Source organism: Rana temporaria, chromosome 2 (assembly GCF_905171775.1).
Source record: "Rana temporaria chromosome 2, aRanTem1.1, whole genome shotgun sequence".
Taxonomy (NCBI): domain Eukaryota; kingdom Metazoa; phylum Chordata; class Amphibia; order Anura; family Ranidae; genus Rana; species Rana temporaria.
Window position 1 is genome coordinate 453,220,968 of NC_053490.1, and position 16,401 is coordinate 453,237,368.

Below are 16,401 nucleotides of genomic sequence, written 5' to 3' on the forward strand. Positions count from 1 at the left end.
ATTTTATCCAAAAATAACTCCCATTGTAAAGAGCGATAATGTGCAATAATCTTTGTAAAATACACAAATTTATAAAATAATATGCGAGTGGTAAATTCATCTGATCCATGCAGTAATACCTTTAGTGATTTGAAAAATCTATTTTCAGATATTAAGAAAAGCAAACACATGGTAATGAAAATTCTACATGCTTTATTCTTTAGTGAATTAAGCCTGAAGATTGAATAGAAAGTACCTCTTCATGTATATTACACATGCCATTATTTAATCAAGTTGAAAAGAAAAAAAAAAAAAACTTGCCATAAGTAGAAAACCCATTGTTCCACAGCAACAAGCCTTGGCAGCCTAGATCACATGGTCTTTGGCTACCTATTACTTCAGCAAAAAGCTTATTGTGTTCATTCAGCAGAGAGATAAGAGGATCAAAAATGCTGCCCCACGTACATACTGTAGCCGAATACAAATTATATAAAGAATAACATAGGATTACTTACATTAAGTTGATCTTTTTCATATGCAAATCTAATAAAAAATAAATAAAAGCATGTCAGTTTCATTACATCTTATTCATTTACAATATTATTATTCATACTGTCCAAGTTCTGAAAATAGAAATATACAGCTGAAAACTTACAAGAACCAATAACCCCCAGGCATATCGATGTCCCTATTGTTCTCCTTTTCTACTATCTATATTAATACATTTCCTAGATTTCTCATCTCTTACTATTATGACGCATGTAACCTCTTTCTGAGACCTCAATTCCTTCATGTCTGTGGTCTGGGTGCCGTTAGGGTGGTCTAGGTGCCGTTAGGGTGATAGGCGCCTTTGACTTATTTGCCTTATGCTTGTCTACACACCTACCTATGAATCTCACATGTACTTGACAAACTTTTTTTTATAAGACCTTTTGTTGACCACTTATTGCACTGTATCTATAGCAGTTTTTTTTTTTTTTACAATACCCTATAAACGGACACTGAGAAGCATTTGTTGTGTTTCCTCGTTTGCAATGCCAAGGCGTTCAAGGAAAATACCTACTGACTAAACCTTAATTTTAAACAGGAATTCCAGGTATGGATATTTTATACAGTTACCTGGGTCAATGTAACTACAGCTGTGCTCATAAGTTTAAATACCCTGCCAGAATTTATCATTTCTTGGCCATTTTTCAGAGAATATAAATGATAACACAAAAACATTTCTTTCACTCATGGTTAGTGTTTGACTGAGGCCATTTATTGTCAATCAACTGCGTTTACTTTTTTTACATCATAATGGCAACAGAAACTACCCAAATGACCCCGATCAAAAGTTTACATACCCCAGTTCTTAATACCGTGTATTGCCCCCTTTAACATCAATGACAGCTTGAAGTCTTTTGTGGCATTTGTGGATGAGACTCTTTATCTTCTCAGATGGTAAAGCTGCCCATTCGTCTGCACGTTTGAGATCTCCCCAGAGGGGCTCAATGATATTGAGGTCAGGAGCCTGAGATGGCCACTCCAGAACCTTCACTTTATTCCACTGTAGCCAGTGACAGGTCGACTTGGCCTTGTGGTTTGGATCATTGTCATGTTGGAATGTCCAAGTATGTCCCATGCGCAGCTTCTTGGCTGATGAATGCAAATGTTCCTCCAGTATTTTTTGATAACATACTGCATTCATCTTGCCATAAATTCTGACCAAATTTCCTGTGCATTTGTAGCTCACACATTCCCAAAACATTAGCGATCCACCTCCGTGTTTCACAGTAGGAATGATGTACCTTTCATCACAGGCCTTGTTGACTCCTCTCCAAATGTAGCATTTATGGTTGCGGCCAAAAAGCTCAATTTTCGTCTCATCACTCCAAATGACTTTGTGCCAGAAGGTTTGAGGCTTGTCTCTGTGCTGTTTGGCGTATTGTAAGCGGGGGACTTTGTGGCATTTGCGTAGTAATGGCTTAGTTCTGGCGACTCGACCATGCAGCCCATCTTTCTTCAAGTGCCTTCTTATTGTGTATCTTGAAACAGCCCCACCATATGTTTTCAGAAAGTCCTGTATATCACCTGAAGTTATTTGTGGGTTTTTCTACGCATCCTGGACAATTTTCCTGGCAGTTGTGGCTGAAATTTTAGTTGGTCTACCTGACCGTGGTTTGGTTTCAATAGAACCCCTCATTTTCCACTTCTTGATTATAGTTTAAACACTGCTGATTGGCATTCTCAATTCCTTGGATATCTTTTTATATCCCTTTCCTGTTTTATACAGTTCAACTACCTTTTCCCGCAGATCCTTTGACAATTCCTTTGCTTTCCCCATTAGTCCAAATTCAGAAACGTCAGTGCAGCACTGGATGTAAGATGCAAGGGTCTGTCAGGAGTCCAGAAACTCACTGACCTTTTATACACACACACTAATTACAAGCAAACAGAAAGTGAGGATGGTTACCTTTAATAGCCATTCAAACCCCTTTGTGACAACTTGTGCATGTTATCAGGCCAAAATCACCAGGGTGTGTAAACTTTTGATCAGGGTCATTTGGGTACTTTTTGTTGCCATTATGATTTAAAAAGAGTAAACACAGTTGATTGATAATGACTTCAGTCAAACACTTAGGCCCCCTGCACACTAGAAGCAATTACAAACACCTCTAAACTCACGTTTTCAAAGGCAAAAAACGGCGTTTAAAATGCCCGTTTTTGCCGCGAATTGCGCAGCGTTTTGCCGCGTTTGCGGCTGTCAGCGCTTATCTCAAAGACATTGTAGACCCTCCCAAAGTTTAAAACGCAAAAATAAAACGCTTCTGAATTTTGCGTCTGAAAAAACGGACATAAACCCAACTGCTTTAAAACGCCAAAAAACGTGATTGTGTGCATGGACACATAGGATAACATTAAATGTGTTCAGGGGCAGTTGAAAAAATGCCCAAATGCCTCTGAACTCGAGTTTAGCAGCGTCTCGTGTGCATGGGGCCTAACCATGAGTGAAAGAAAAGTTTTTGTGTTCTCATTTATATTCTCTGAAAAATCATCAAGTCTGCCAGGGTATGTAAACTTATGAGTACAACTGTATGTTGGAACCAGAGAACACACTAGCCTACAAAACTGCAGACTGAGAGCCCTATGCTGGCCAAACACACACAGAATTTCGGCTGAAACTGGTTGTTTTCATAAAGATCGTCCGACATTTGTGCCGTTAGAGGGTCCAACTTTACCAACGATTTCGACCGCAGGCCCACAATGTCAATGGATCCGAAGCAAAAACTTTTACTAAAGTGTATATTCTAATCGAAACAATAAGAATATTCTGTCTTGCATAATTTATATATGTTTTTATTGTTATCCAACGGTCGCTGCGATCATCTAAACGAGTTTAATCTGTCAGTTAGTGGTCAATTCACTTTCAACCAATGAATTGTTTAGTCTGCAAATGGACGAAATTAGATGTGTTTATGGCCAGCATTAGAGAAAACAATGACTACAGCAACTACAGAGCTTTAGGGAAAGCCACATTGTAATCTAGCACACTGGATTCTCCAACTCTATCACATAAGCATTTCGGTGAATCTACCATTAACCACTTCCCGCCCGCAATATAGCATTATGACGTGGAACTGAAACTGACCACACTGGTGTGAACTATGCCTTTGGAAACCATATAACCTACTTTTCACGTGTTTTTGATGCAGGACAAAAACGCACCGGACAGCATGTGGTGTGAACTGGCCCTAAAGCAGGGTGGAACCTGGAGAGTCAATTATATCGATTTAAACAAGTTTACCTTTTTCTAAACCAACACTAAACCAATCCTCCCAACCTTGCTAAACAACTTATCTGCGTTTCACAGCGGCAGTTCATTTTCAGCAATGCCCACTCCGGGTCACCTAGTTCCCATAGAACGCAAAAGTGTCATATACTGAAACAGAAAATCCTCAATGAATGGCCCCATTTGAGACTAAAGTACCAACTCTGCAGACACAGACAAAGCTAAAGAAAATGTATTTGCAAAGAAGATAAACCCGGGGACCAGACAGCCCCTGTGACATGGAGGTAAGTAATTAGCTAATGACGGGGAGAGTGCTGTGTAAGCTAAGGTGGTCTCGGTGGGGTGGTGAAGTGTTAGTTTAGATGTAGGTCGACCTGTACCCTAAAAGGATCCCAAACCTGGCCATAGATTTTTGATTTTTGTTCTTTTGATCATCCAGCGGGTTGACAGATCAACCACACATCGATCGAAATTCAGCTGGTCCCTTCTGAACCAGCCAAATTTCAATCAATCTACAGCCAGCTTCAATGTTAATAAGGAACTAGTCAGGAAAGCAATATGTGAGCTGCAATAATTTGTATAGTTTTCTTACTATGCATTAAAGGTTCGTTCACCTGTTCAGAAAAAATGATAAGGTCATGTAACAAGCCCCCACCCCCACTGAGTAATAAGCTGTCAGTGCCCACTCAAGTCAGTGCAATGGTCTGTGGATTTGAATTCCCCACTCTTCTCCCTCTACCCTCTGAAATACTTCCAGGACAGATCATTTCGGATTGGTCAGGGCCAGCACAGAGCATTGCTCTGATCCATCTTGGAAGTGCTGCACAGAGATGAGGGAGAAGAGTGGGGATTTTTAATCCACTGACAGCTCACCACCCACTTAGGCAGGTACAGGAGTGAGAAGGGTAGGGCAAGGGTGCCCACTAAATTTCATCGTGGGCCGCATCAGCATTACGATTGCCCTCAAAAGGGCCGGTTGTATCTGCAAGATTAGATGTCCAGCACATCCCCTTCCCTTACATTAGATGTCAAGAGCCACCCCACCATCAGAAGTTGAGTCCCCCACTCTCCCTTACATCACAGTGCACCCCCCTTTCCTTATACTGCTGCTGGGAAGAAGCTGGATGCATTGCTTGAAATCAGAAAGTAAGGGTCTGGAGTAGAACCAGAAGAGGGCTGGAGCTCTTCTGCAGCTTCATTAGAGGTGCGAGAGCCGGATTCGGCCCTTGGCCCGTGGGCCTTATATTTAACACCTGTGGTGTAGAGCGTAAGTTCACCTTTCCATTTTTCCTGAACAAGAATACAGTTAGTAAATCATAGGGATGCCTGCTATGCCCATACTTGATCGTGTCAGTGACTCATCAGGTAGCAAACAACGGCTCAGAACAAAAACCATGAACATGTAACTTCAAAAACATGTCAGCAATAGCAACTTCCCATGTTTACACTCCAACAGGTTCCTTTTAAATATTTGAAAGGTGGGGGACACATTGTAAAGCTCCTTTCTGATGGGCAATGTCTCCTTGGATCCTTACTGAGCAGGACGACGACAGATCTGTGTCCGCTCCGCTTATGCAGAGCAGACGCAGCCCACTTTCCTCTATGGGCAGTCGGATGGAAATGTACCGCCTGTCCTTTTCCATCTGACTGTCCACTGATCCGCCAAATGGATGGGGAACTGATCGCCCATCCATCTGTTTATAGCAGATAGAATAGGATCAGATGTTGGCGGGTGTCAAGGGGGACACGTCCATTGACATTTGTCGCTCCATAGAGGGCAATGGAAGGTCCTCCCATGTAAAAGGGCCCTATAAGAAATAGAGGGGTAATTCCAAAAAAGGGTAGAATTGTAGGAGATATCTGGTAGTTCTAAATATAGGAAGGTAATGCTTTAGAAGAACAGGTAAATGCCTTGGCATCTGCTGAAGCCAACTGAACTGCCTTCCTGAATAAAGTGGAAAAACTTTAATGAGGAAGATATGCATTTTATGCTGAACATCAAATCCAGGACATATGCTGTAACATGCCTAATGCATAATGTTATAGAGATTGTTAACAGGCCGCTGTGTAAGCTAACCATCTATTAGCTGATATTTATTCCAAGTTGACCTGCTGTCAGTTTTTTTGACTGCTGCTTTAGCTCTCAAAGAGCAGACCTGTACATGACATCCAGAGGATTAAACTGATTGAAATGCAATTTGCCTAGCAACTCTTCATTAGGCAGGGTTTAAAAACAGGCCAGCAATCCAGTCCACTTCCTTATCTGTTTGCTGAAAATATAACAGACTACACCGTGTCCTTTACCCAAGGCTAACCATAGCCGTTAGCTAGAACTCTGAAGAAATGGGCCAATTTGAATGTTAATTTTTCTAATACAACGATAGTTTTGATTAAAGAATCCCAACTTTCAGACAACCATTGCACTTAAAGAAGTTGTAAAGTCCGGTGTTTTTTTTAGCTTAAAGTGATACTAAAGCTTCAAATATAAAAAATAAAATAAAAAAAATAACAAAAATGTCATACTTACCTCCACTGTGCAGCTCGTTTTGCACAGATCCTCGTCTTCTTGGGTCCCTCGGCAGATGTCTCGGCTCCTCCCGCTTCTGATATCCCCCTCTGAGAAGCGCTCTCCTAAGGGGGTTACCTTGTGGGCGCGCTCCCGAGTCCTGTAGTCGGCGTCCATAGCCTACAGGTCCCCCCCGCATCATTGGAGTTGATTGAGAGCAGCGTGAGCCAATGGCTGAACTGCTATCAATCTATCCAATGAAGAGCCGAGAAGACCAAGCAAAGGAAGAGCATGTTCGTAACGCGGGACTTTCCAGGGCTCAGGTAAGTAAAATGGGGGGGCTGGGTGGCCAGCAATCAGATGTTTTTTTACCTTAATGTATAGGACGCATTAAGGTGAAAAAACATGAACATTTACAACCCCTATAAGATAAAAAGCCTTCTGTGTGCAGCAGCAACCCTCCTAATATTTACTTGAGCCCCATCTCTGTCCAGCGGTGTCTGAATGGGCACAGGGAGCTGTGACTCGGCTCGGGTTCCCCCATAACAGGCTGCTTGCTATGGGGGCACTCAACAGGAGGGAGGGACAAGGAGCACCAAAGAGGGACCCGAGAAGAGGAAAATCCAGGCTGCTCTGTACAAATCCACTGCAACAGAGCAGGCAAGTCTAACATGTTTGTTTGTTTTTTGTTTTTTTTAAATGAGACTTTACAATCACTTTAATGAACGGTTCAACCAATAAATGTTCTCATTTAAAGGGAATTAGACAAATTTGATGTGCTTTGTTGTGTCCAATGACTATTTTTAAACAAACACATTGGGGTTGATTTACTAAAACTGGAGAGTGCAAAATCATGTGCATGGTAGCCAATCAGTTTCTAACTTCAGCTTGTTCACATGTGCAGCACCAGAACGAAAAGAGTCTAATGCCTCGTACACATGATTGAAATTTTCCGATGAAAAAAGTCCGACTGACTTTTTCCAATCGGAAATTCCGAATGTGTGCATGCCTATCTGAGTTTTTCCATTGGATATTCCAAGGAATTCCATCGGAGTTTACATAGGGAACATCTTCTCTTTTCCTCCGATGGAATTCCGTCGGAATTCCGATGTGAGTTTGGTTGGGCAAAAGCCCAATCGTGTGTACAGGGCATAAGATGGCAGCTTCCTCGGCTGTAAAACGATAGCCAGCTTTAGTTCCACTTTAAGATAATCAAATTCCCATACATGAAGAATTGCTTCTACATTATATGGCACCATTGCATATATACCTTGCAAAACATGCTTTTCTTCTTGATAGGCTCCTTGTTCACAAGTCTGCTGACCATTGTGTTGCGTCTATGGCTTGTCTTACAAATGCCTACAAAAAAGAGAATATTTGACCAATCCAACTATTGTATTTCAGTAAGCCCTTCCCATCTGAGCTTGGCTGGATAAATGTATTTTAACAGCCAATCATGATTGTTTGCCCCTAAAATAATCTGGCATCCTTCTCTCTCCCTTGCTACCTCATAAGCCGGATCATAAAGGGTTGTCTGAAGTCAATGTGCATGTTTATACAATGATCCTTTGCTAAAGACATCTTTCAGCAGTCCGATCATCCTTACACAAGTGACCATCACTGAAGTCTTTATAAAAGGTGTACCTCAGACCTTTGAACATTTTTTCAGAAAGATCATTAATATTTCCTGCTGTACAAATCAAAGGTTCACCGAGATGCAAGTGACAATGCCAAATAATGCAATTGTTCCAAGTACAAGAAACACATATTGCACACAACGGTTCGAATATTCCAGGATGGAAGAACATGTAAAAAAAATGTGTCATTCCATTAAAAATACGTGGTAAATCACATACTGTACATTGGAAGGAGCTTGCCCCCTTTCACAAACCTGTATGGTAGAGATCAGGGCTCAAGTCCTGCGGGAACGCATGGGAACGGAGTTCCTGCACTTTTTTCACAGCAGGAACGCAGTTCCCTTTGCAGGACTAGAGCAGCCAAGAGCATCCAAGAGCATCCAATAGCATCCAAGAGCATCCAATCATTCACTAAGCGGCGATGCCCAGCTCGAGTCACTGTCAGGGGCAGGCGAACCTTAGTAAATCTTTATGTTACTGGCCGCTTCTTGTATATGGATTCATCGAGTAGTGTGCGGGTATTCCGTCACTTCCTCGATGCCGCAATGTCTCCTGGGAGCTTTTGTCATTGTTCCCAGGAGACATTGCGGAGGTCTGCCGCGAGTTATCGCGGGATTTAGAAAGAAACAAGTTCTTTCTAAATCCCGCTACCCGATGAATCCATATACAGGAAGCGGCTAGTAACAAAGGATTACTAAGGTACAGTGGATCAATAAAAAACAAAACATGCGGTTTAGTAATTATGCATATGAGCGTATCATTTTATTTTTTTTGGTGGGGGAGTGGATCTTGGGTGGGAGTTCCCACACTTTTTTCCCCAGGACTTGACCCCTGGTAGGGATGACCTATGAGATATTTGGCCAGATGGGAATTTTGATGATGAGTGCTGTCCTGTGACAGAACACTACTTTATGCTTGGATGCAGGGCTCTATTTGCACATTAAAGCGGTTCTAAAAGGCACTCTTATTTTTTATTTTTTTACCTTAAAGAGGTTGTAAACCTCCCTGTTTAAGTTGTACCTATAGGTACTGTAAATATCTCCTAAACGGCGCTCGTTCCTAGGAGATATTTACTGTATACTGTGCTGATGAAGCCATGGGCGCATTCGCTCTGAAGGAACGTTTCTTCAGGAGCGTGTGCAATGACCGGCGGCTCCAGACAGTCACACAGCTGGAGTCAGCGGCCCGGGTAGGAAGAGGGAGTGGTGAAAATGGATGAGGCTTGTAGCGGGGACGACGTGGGCTTCGTTTGCAGGCACGTGTCACATAATGTGCTATGCGATGCATACTAGCACATTATGGCTTTATTTTCGCAGGGAAGTGGAAAGGAAGAAAAACACACCAGGGTTTACTTCCTCCTTAATGCATTCTACAACGCCTTGCAAAAGTATTAGCAAACCTGCTAAGAGACAGCAGCACCACAAAACTCACAGACCGGGCAAGGAGGGCATTAATCAGAGAAGTAGCACAGAGACCAAAGGTAACCCTGAAGGAGCTCCAGAGTTCCACAGCAGAGACTGGAGTATCTATACTTAGAACAACAATAAGTCGTACGCTCCATACAGTTGGGCTTTATGGCAGAGTGGCCAGAAGAAAGCCATTACTTTCAGCAGAAAACAAAATGGCAAGTTTTGAGTTTGCGAAAAGGCACTCCCAAAATGTATGAAGGAAGGTGCTCTGGTCTGATGAGACTAAAATTTTACTTTTTGGCCATCAAAATAAATGCTATGTCTGACGCAAACCCATCACATCACCCAAATAGTGGTGGCAGCATCATGCTGTGGGGATGTTTTTTAGCAGTGGTAACTGGGAAACTGGTCAGAGTTGAGGGAAAGATGGATGATACTAAATGCAGGGATACTCTTGAGCAAAACCTGTACCACTCTGTGTGTGATTTCAGGCTAGGATGGAGGTTTACCTTCCAGCAGGACAATGACCCCAAACACACGGCTAAAGCAACACTTGAGTGGTTTAAGGGTAAACATGTAAATGTGTTGGAATGGCCTAGTCAAAGCCCTGACCTCAATCCAATAGAAAATCTGTGGTCAGACTTAAAGATTGCTGTTCACAAGCGGAAACCATCCAACTTGAAGGAGCTGGAGCAGTTTTGCAAGGAGGAATGGGCAAAAATCCCAGTGGTAAGATGTTGCAAGCTCATAAAGACTTATTCAAAGTGACTGTGATAGCCGCAAAAGGTGGCTCTACAAAGTATTGACTTTAGGGGGGTGAATAGTTATGTATGTACATTGACTTTTTTCTGGTTTTTTGTCCTATTTGTCGTTTGCTTCACAATAAAATAAACATCTTCAAAGTTGTGGGCATGTTCTGTAAATGAAATTATGCAAATCCTCAGACAATCCATGTTAATTCCAGGTTGTGAGGCAACAAAACACGAAAAATGCCAAGGGGGGTGAATACTTTTGCAAGGTACTTTATGCACTGCAACTCATCAGAACAGATTTTACCAAGTGGTTATACTGAATGAGACCATTTATGAATCAGTCTAGAAAGGATTGGTGAAACAAACATTTTTTCTTGAGAAGAGAAAAAAATTGTAGGACAAAAAAGTTATAATCCTTACATAGATCACCTGGAGTAAGGGTGTCAAACTCATTTTCATGGTGGGCCGCATCAGCATTATGATTGCCCTAAGAGCCGATTGTATCTGCAAGATTAGATGTTCAGCGCATCCCCTCCCCTTACATTAGATGTCAAGAGCCACCCCACCATCAGAAGTTGAGTCCCCCACTCTCCCTTACATCACAGTGCACCCCCCTTACCTTATGCTGCTGCTGGGAAGAAGCTGGATGCATTGCTTGAAAGCAGAAAGTAGGGGTCTGGAGGAGGACCAGAGGAGGGCTGGAGCTCTACGGCAGCTGCAGAAGAGGTGCGAGGGCCACATGAAATGGCCTGGAGGGCCAGATTCGGCCTGCGGGCCTTGAGTTTGACACCTGTGACCTAGAGGGTCTTGTTGTTTTCTCAACAAATGTGGAGTTACACTTAAAAATCAGAAGCCTGTCAGTCGAATCTAAGAGGGAAAATATACTTCTGTTGACAAATGAAAAGGCGTGTGAAGGTTAGGAACCAGTGCAATGGCTCTGAGATTTGTCTAGCCCAAATCTAGTAATTTGATGATGTAATGACATTCACTATCCTAACTTTTATTATTGGGAGTGGATTGATGATTATGTATTTCTCAATAGAATTTATTAGAATTATCTGACTCAATGGAGCATCAAGGGCTACATTTTTGTAGACGCTTGTCTTGCTCTTCTGCATTTTCCTTGTAAATGATTAGTATAAAAACAGGGCAGAACTGCTGCTGTCTTTGCCAGGCGATTGTAAGATCCCATGTTATAAGTACACAAACCAACCTTTATTAACGATTCTCCATTTGTGCAGTACATACAAGATGAGAAAACAAAAAATTGCGCTTATTGTTTGATATAGGTAGAAGACAAGTCATTGGACAAACAAAAAAGTGTGTTAATGAAAATACATCATTAAAATAATGCATTGGATAATTCCATCTGGTGCTCAGAAGATGTCTCCTACAGATAGGTGCTCGGACTGGGTGCCCCACATAGATGTACACTCACCACTGCGTATGGACCACCTATCTTTAGTATGGTCTTATGCACATGTGGGGATACCCCGAATGGTTAGGAAGTAGAGGTGTACCTCATAGGGATGAATGGGGATAAGAGCAAAAAGAGAGCCTCATTGCGCAATGCGGTATTAAAATGTATTGGTCCCACAAAAGTTAAAAAGGTTACACTAACATTGCTGAGTGCCCGATAGTCCTGGCACCCAGCGTATGTAGCAGGCAATTATATAAAGGGTAATCGACCCTAAACGGATATGCCCCTGTATTGGCGTCCTGGTGTACGATTCCCGGGTGTATTTGGTTGGGTGGAAGTAACGCAATGACGCGATATTACCTCGACGTTTCGGCAAATATAAAAGCCATCATCAGGAAGTAGTCAGCGTGCTCACCCCTCCCTTGGGACTACATACCTGCGGGGAGACGCTGTGGACACAGCGTCTCCCTGCAGGGATGTAGTCCTAAGGGAGGGGGCGAGCACGCTGACTAACCCCCAGCCAGAACGGCTCAAATGATGGGGGCAAGCTTACTGAGGAGAAACAGGAAGTGAGAAATTCAGACAAAGAAGAACACATTTAGAAGAGAAATCGAAGAAAAAGGTAAGTGAACCAACAATGCACTAGCTTAAAGGGTTACTATAGGAAAAAAATGTTTTGCTTTAAAAAAACAAATATGTTATACTCACCTCCACTGTGCAGTTAGTTTTGCACAGAGTGGCCCCGATCCACGTCTTCTGGGGTCCCTCGGCGGCTGTCTCTGGTCCTCCCTGCAAGAACTCACCACAGTCATGCAAGAGCGCTCGCATGGTGGCGAGTCTTTGCGGGCGTGCTCCCGTGATACAGTGAGTGGCCATAGCCGCTCACTGTATCACTCGGCCCCGCCAATGGCTGTGCTGCTCTCAATCCATCCGCTCTAGCCAATCAGTGGCCAGGCTGAGTGGCGAAGAGGATCTCGGGACCAAGCACAGGACCTTCGAGGGGTCAGTTAAGTAAAACAGAGGCTCGGGGGGGACCGGCAGCATCAGATGTTTTTTCACCTTAATGCATAGATTGCATTAAGGTGAAAACTATTTTTTCTTTACAACTCCTTTAACCACTTAACGCCCGCCGCACGACTATTTACGTCCGCAGAATGGCACGGACAGGCAGAAGGACGTATATGTACGTCCTTGCCTTCTAGCGGGTGGGGGGTCCGATCGGAACCCCCCCCCTGCTGCGTGCGGCGGGCGGGTTCCCTCGGGGAGCGATCCGGGACGACGGCGCGGCTATTCGTTTATAGCTGCTCCGTCGCGATCGCTCCGCGAGGCTGAAGCACGGGGAGAGCCGTATGTAAACACGGCTTCCCCGTGCTTCACTGTGGCGGTGTATCGATCGAGTGATCCCTTTTATAAGGGAGACTCGATCGATGACGTCAGTCCTACAGCCACACCCCCCTACAGTTGTAAACACACACTAAGTAAACACACACTAAGTGAACCCTAACCCCTACAGCGCCCCCTGTGGTTAACTCCCAAACTGCAACTGTAATTTTCACAATAAACAATGCAATTTAAATGCATTTTTTGCTGTGAAAATGCCAATGGTCCCAAAAATGTGTCAAAATTGTCCGAAGTGTCCGCCATAATGTCGCAGTCATGAAAAAAATCGATGATCACCGCCAATAGTAGTAAAAAAATTTTTTTTATAAAAATGCAATAAAACTAGCCCCTATTTTGTAAACGCTATAAATTTTGCGCAAACCAATCGATAAACGCTTATTGCGATTTTTTTTACCAAAAATAGGTAGAAGAATACGTATCGGCCTAAACTGAGGGGGAAAAAATGTTATATATGTTTTTGGGGGATATTTATTATAGCAAAAAGTAAAAAATATTGCATTTTTTTCAAAATTGTGGCTCTATTTTTGTTTATAGCGCAAAAAATAAAAACCGCAGAGGTGATCAAATACCACCAAAAGAAAGATCTATTTATGGGGAAAAAAGCACGCCAATTTTGTTTGGGAGCCACGTCGCACAACCACGCAATTGTCTGTTAAAGCGACGCAGTGCCAAATCGCAAAACCTGGCCTGGGCATTTAGCTGCAAAATGGTCCGGGGCTTAAGTGGTTAAAGGAACCTATTAAGAAAATAAAAAACAAACCTTTACAACCCCTTTAAAAACAAAGGTTTACCTACTGGAACCCATGATACTCCCAAAATGACCTTTAAATCATATAGAAATACATACTACAGTATAAATTAATGAATCAAAAACTTATAGCAAACATACATATAAGGATGTAATAATCAAGAAAGGTCTCAAGGTGGTTTTAACCAGTATTTTTTATCAAAGAAAAGAATGTTCCTATATATGCTTTTTAGGTGCAACATCACCCAGTCTTCAGGTGGGTTTAACCTGTTATTAGAAATATAAAAATGTATACAAAATGTCCACATGCAGATTTCTACAGGAACCACGAGACCTTATATAAACAAGTGGCCACTGCCCCCACCTACAACTGGTCTTTGCAGCAAGAAGCTCTGGAAGGGTGACGTATGTCAAACACATACAAAGATTTCCAAGATCAAATTTACCAACCAGTCACCAACTAAATTGACCACCAAGACTTTCTATGCATGGCTTATGTGTGCAACCTATATTCATTGTTTGTACAGTTGGTGCACCACCATCCAGTCTCCAGGTGGCAACATTATCCAGTCTTCAGGTGGGTTTTATCTGTTATTAGAAGTATACAAATATCCACATGAAGATTTCTACAGGGCCCACTGAGAACTTATATGCATGGCTTAGATGTGTAACTTTATGTATGGTTTGCATAGTTGGTGCACCATCACCCAATCTCCTGGTGGATTTAGCCCATCATTAGTACTTCTCCAAATGCATACTTCTACAGGGACCACCGAGAACTCATGCATGGCTTAGATATCACTCCAAACTAGAGGCAAATATACAATAGTATCCTCACTCAAACAGAAACTAAAATCATAAGGGCTTCATACAAGGTACAAAAGTAAAAACCCATCCATCAGAAAAGGACATAGAGAACGCCATCAAATTAGAAAACATAGTGAAACCTCAATAACAGTTTTATATATGACTTTGTTGCAAAGGCTTGTGTGGGGGATTTTTTCTTTTCAGCGATTCCAGCAACAGAAAATACATCAAGGTCCTGGACCTATCTGTAGACTATACTGCAACAATGTAATACAGTACCTGCCCAGTATGGAACCAATCCCTCTGCTCATGCCAAAACTTGCCTCCTGCACGTTCCTACGGACCAGTGAGGTAGCCAAACTAAGTAAGGCTGCATTCACACCTAGGCGTAGGCAATAGTGGTGTTTTCCAGCGTTTTTTTTCGGCGTTTTTTTTGCGCGTATTCATGCTAATATGCGCGTTTGCATACAGCGTTGTCCGACGTTTTTGTACTTAGACGTTTTTTTTTTAGCCAATAGGAAAAACTATCATCTTTTCATCACTTGTTGCTATGTTGGTAGATTTTTTTAATCTTCTGCATGGGCGACAAGTTCTATTGACGAAACGCCCGTAGCAAACGCTTGTTGTCGCGCAATACGCGCGTATCTGGCGTTTTACATTGATTTCAATGGAAAACCAAAAACGCTCAAATACGCGCATATCGCGCGTATTGCGCGACAAAAAAGGGTCCGGAACTTCTTTTGACTACAGGCGATGCGCGTCAGGCGCATCAGCGTGCAGATGTGAACCATCCCCATTGACTTTCATTGCTTTTCGTCCCTCTGGCGTTTGTTCGCGTCGCGATACATGCGACAAAACGCGAAGGTGTGAATGGGGTCTAATGGGTCAATGAGAATGGCTAATAGGGAGCCGACAAGCAAACAAAGGCTGCTGAATGTATATGCAGGCACCTCTAGGCGATTACTTACTACTCGTTAAGTTGCTCACATTTTTTTCTCATTTTTAACTGGAGCTAAAGCTTAAAGAGGCTCTGTTGCATTAAAAAAACTAAAAACAAACAAAAAAAAGATTACTTATACTAAGAGTCGGTTCACACAGGGGCAATACGACTTCCAGCACGACTTTGGGAGGCAACTTGGACACGACTTGAGTATGAATCATCAGGCAACTTCAAGTCGCCTCCAGGACAGGAGGCTTTCCAGTGACCAAACAACAATCAGCTCTGTGGGAGGGAGCGGGGGGAGGGGTTTGCCTGAGAAATGTATGTTCTCTTCCTGTATTGTTGCTTCAGTTAAGACAGTGATCAGACTTCTGAGGCAACTTCCATTGAAATCAATGGGTACAAGTTGCCTACAAGTCGGATTGAAGTAGTACAGGAACCTTTTCTGAAGTCGGAGCGACTTCATTAGTGTACATTAAGACGGCTCCATTCACTTCCATTGATTTTCTCAACCGCGCGACTTGGGCCGACTTGGGGAGACTTCAAGTCGGATTCCAAGTCGCCCCAGTGTGAACCGGCTCTTACCTGTCCAGACACCCGTTTCTGATATTGGCCTAAAGCGGAAGTAAACTCATCCATAAAACCAGGGCTCGACAAATCCCGGTCGCCAGGTCGACTAGAAATAGGGTCCTGGCGACTTGGCTTGGAAGGGGGGGGGCCAAAAAAAAAAGTTTATTTTTTTTGTGAGCTGGCGCCATCTGGTGGTGAGCCGTTGGTATTACAAGTTATTACCACCAGATGTGTAAGCTGGCGCCATCTGGTGGTGGCCGTTGGTATTACAAGTTAAGCATTACAAGTTAAACAGCAATTCTAATGTAATTTTTCACTATTTTCACTGCCATCTTCTTCCCTCTAATTAGAACCCCCAAACATTATATATATTTTTTATCCTAACACCCTCCCTAGAGAATAAAATGGCGATCGTTGAAATACTTTTTGTCACACCATATTTGCGCAGCGGTCTTACAAG

At 42.7% G+C, this 16,401-nt stretch overlaps 1 protein-coding gene across 1 annotated transcript in view; it reads right to left on the minus strand.

Annotated features, from left to right (window-relative positions):
- Nucleotides 1–16,401, minus strand: part of FAM222B (family with sequence similarity 222 member B) — a 190,490-nt gene that overhangs the window by 102,388 nt on the left and 71,701 nt on the right. Inside the window, exon 2 of the mRNA XM_040338530.1 lies at nucleotides 495–522. The gene's annotated coding sequence lies outside the window, so the exon portion shown is untranslated. The remainder of the gene's footprint in view (nucleotides 1–494; nucleotides 523–16,401) is intronic.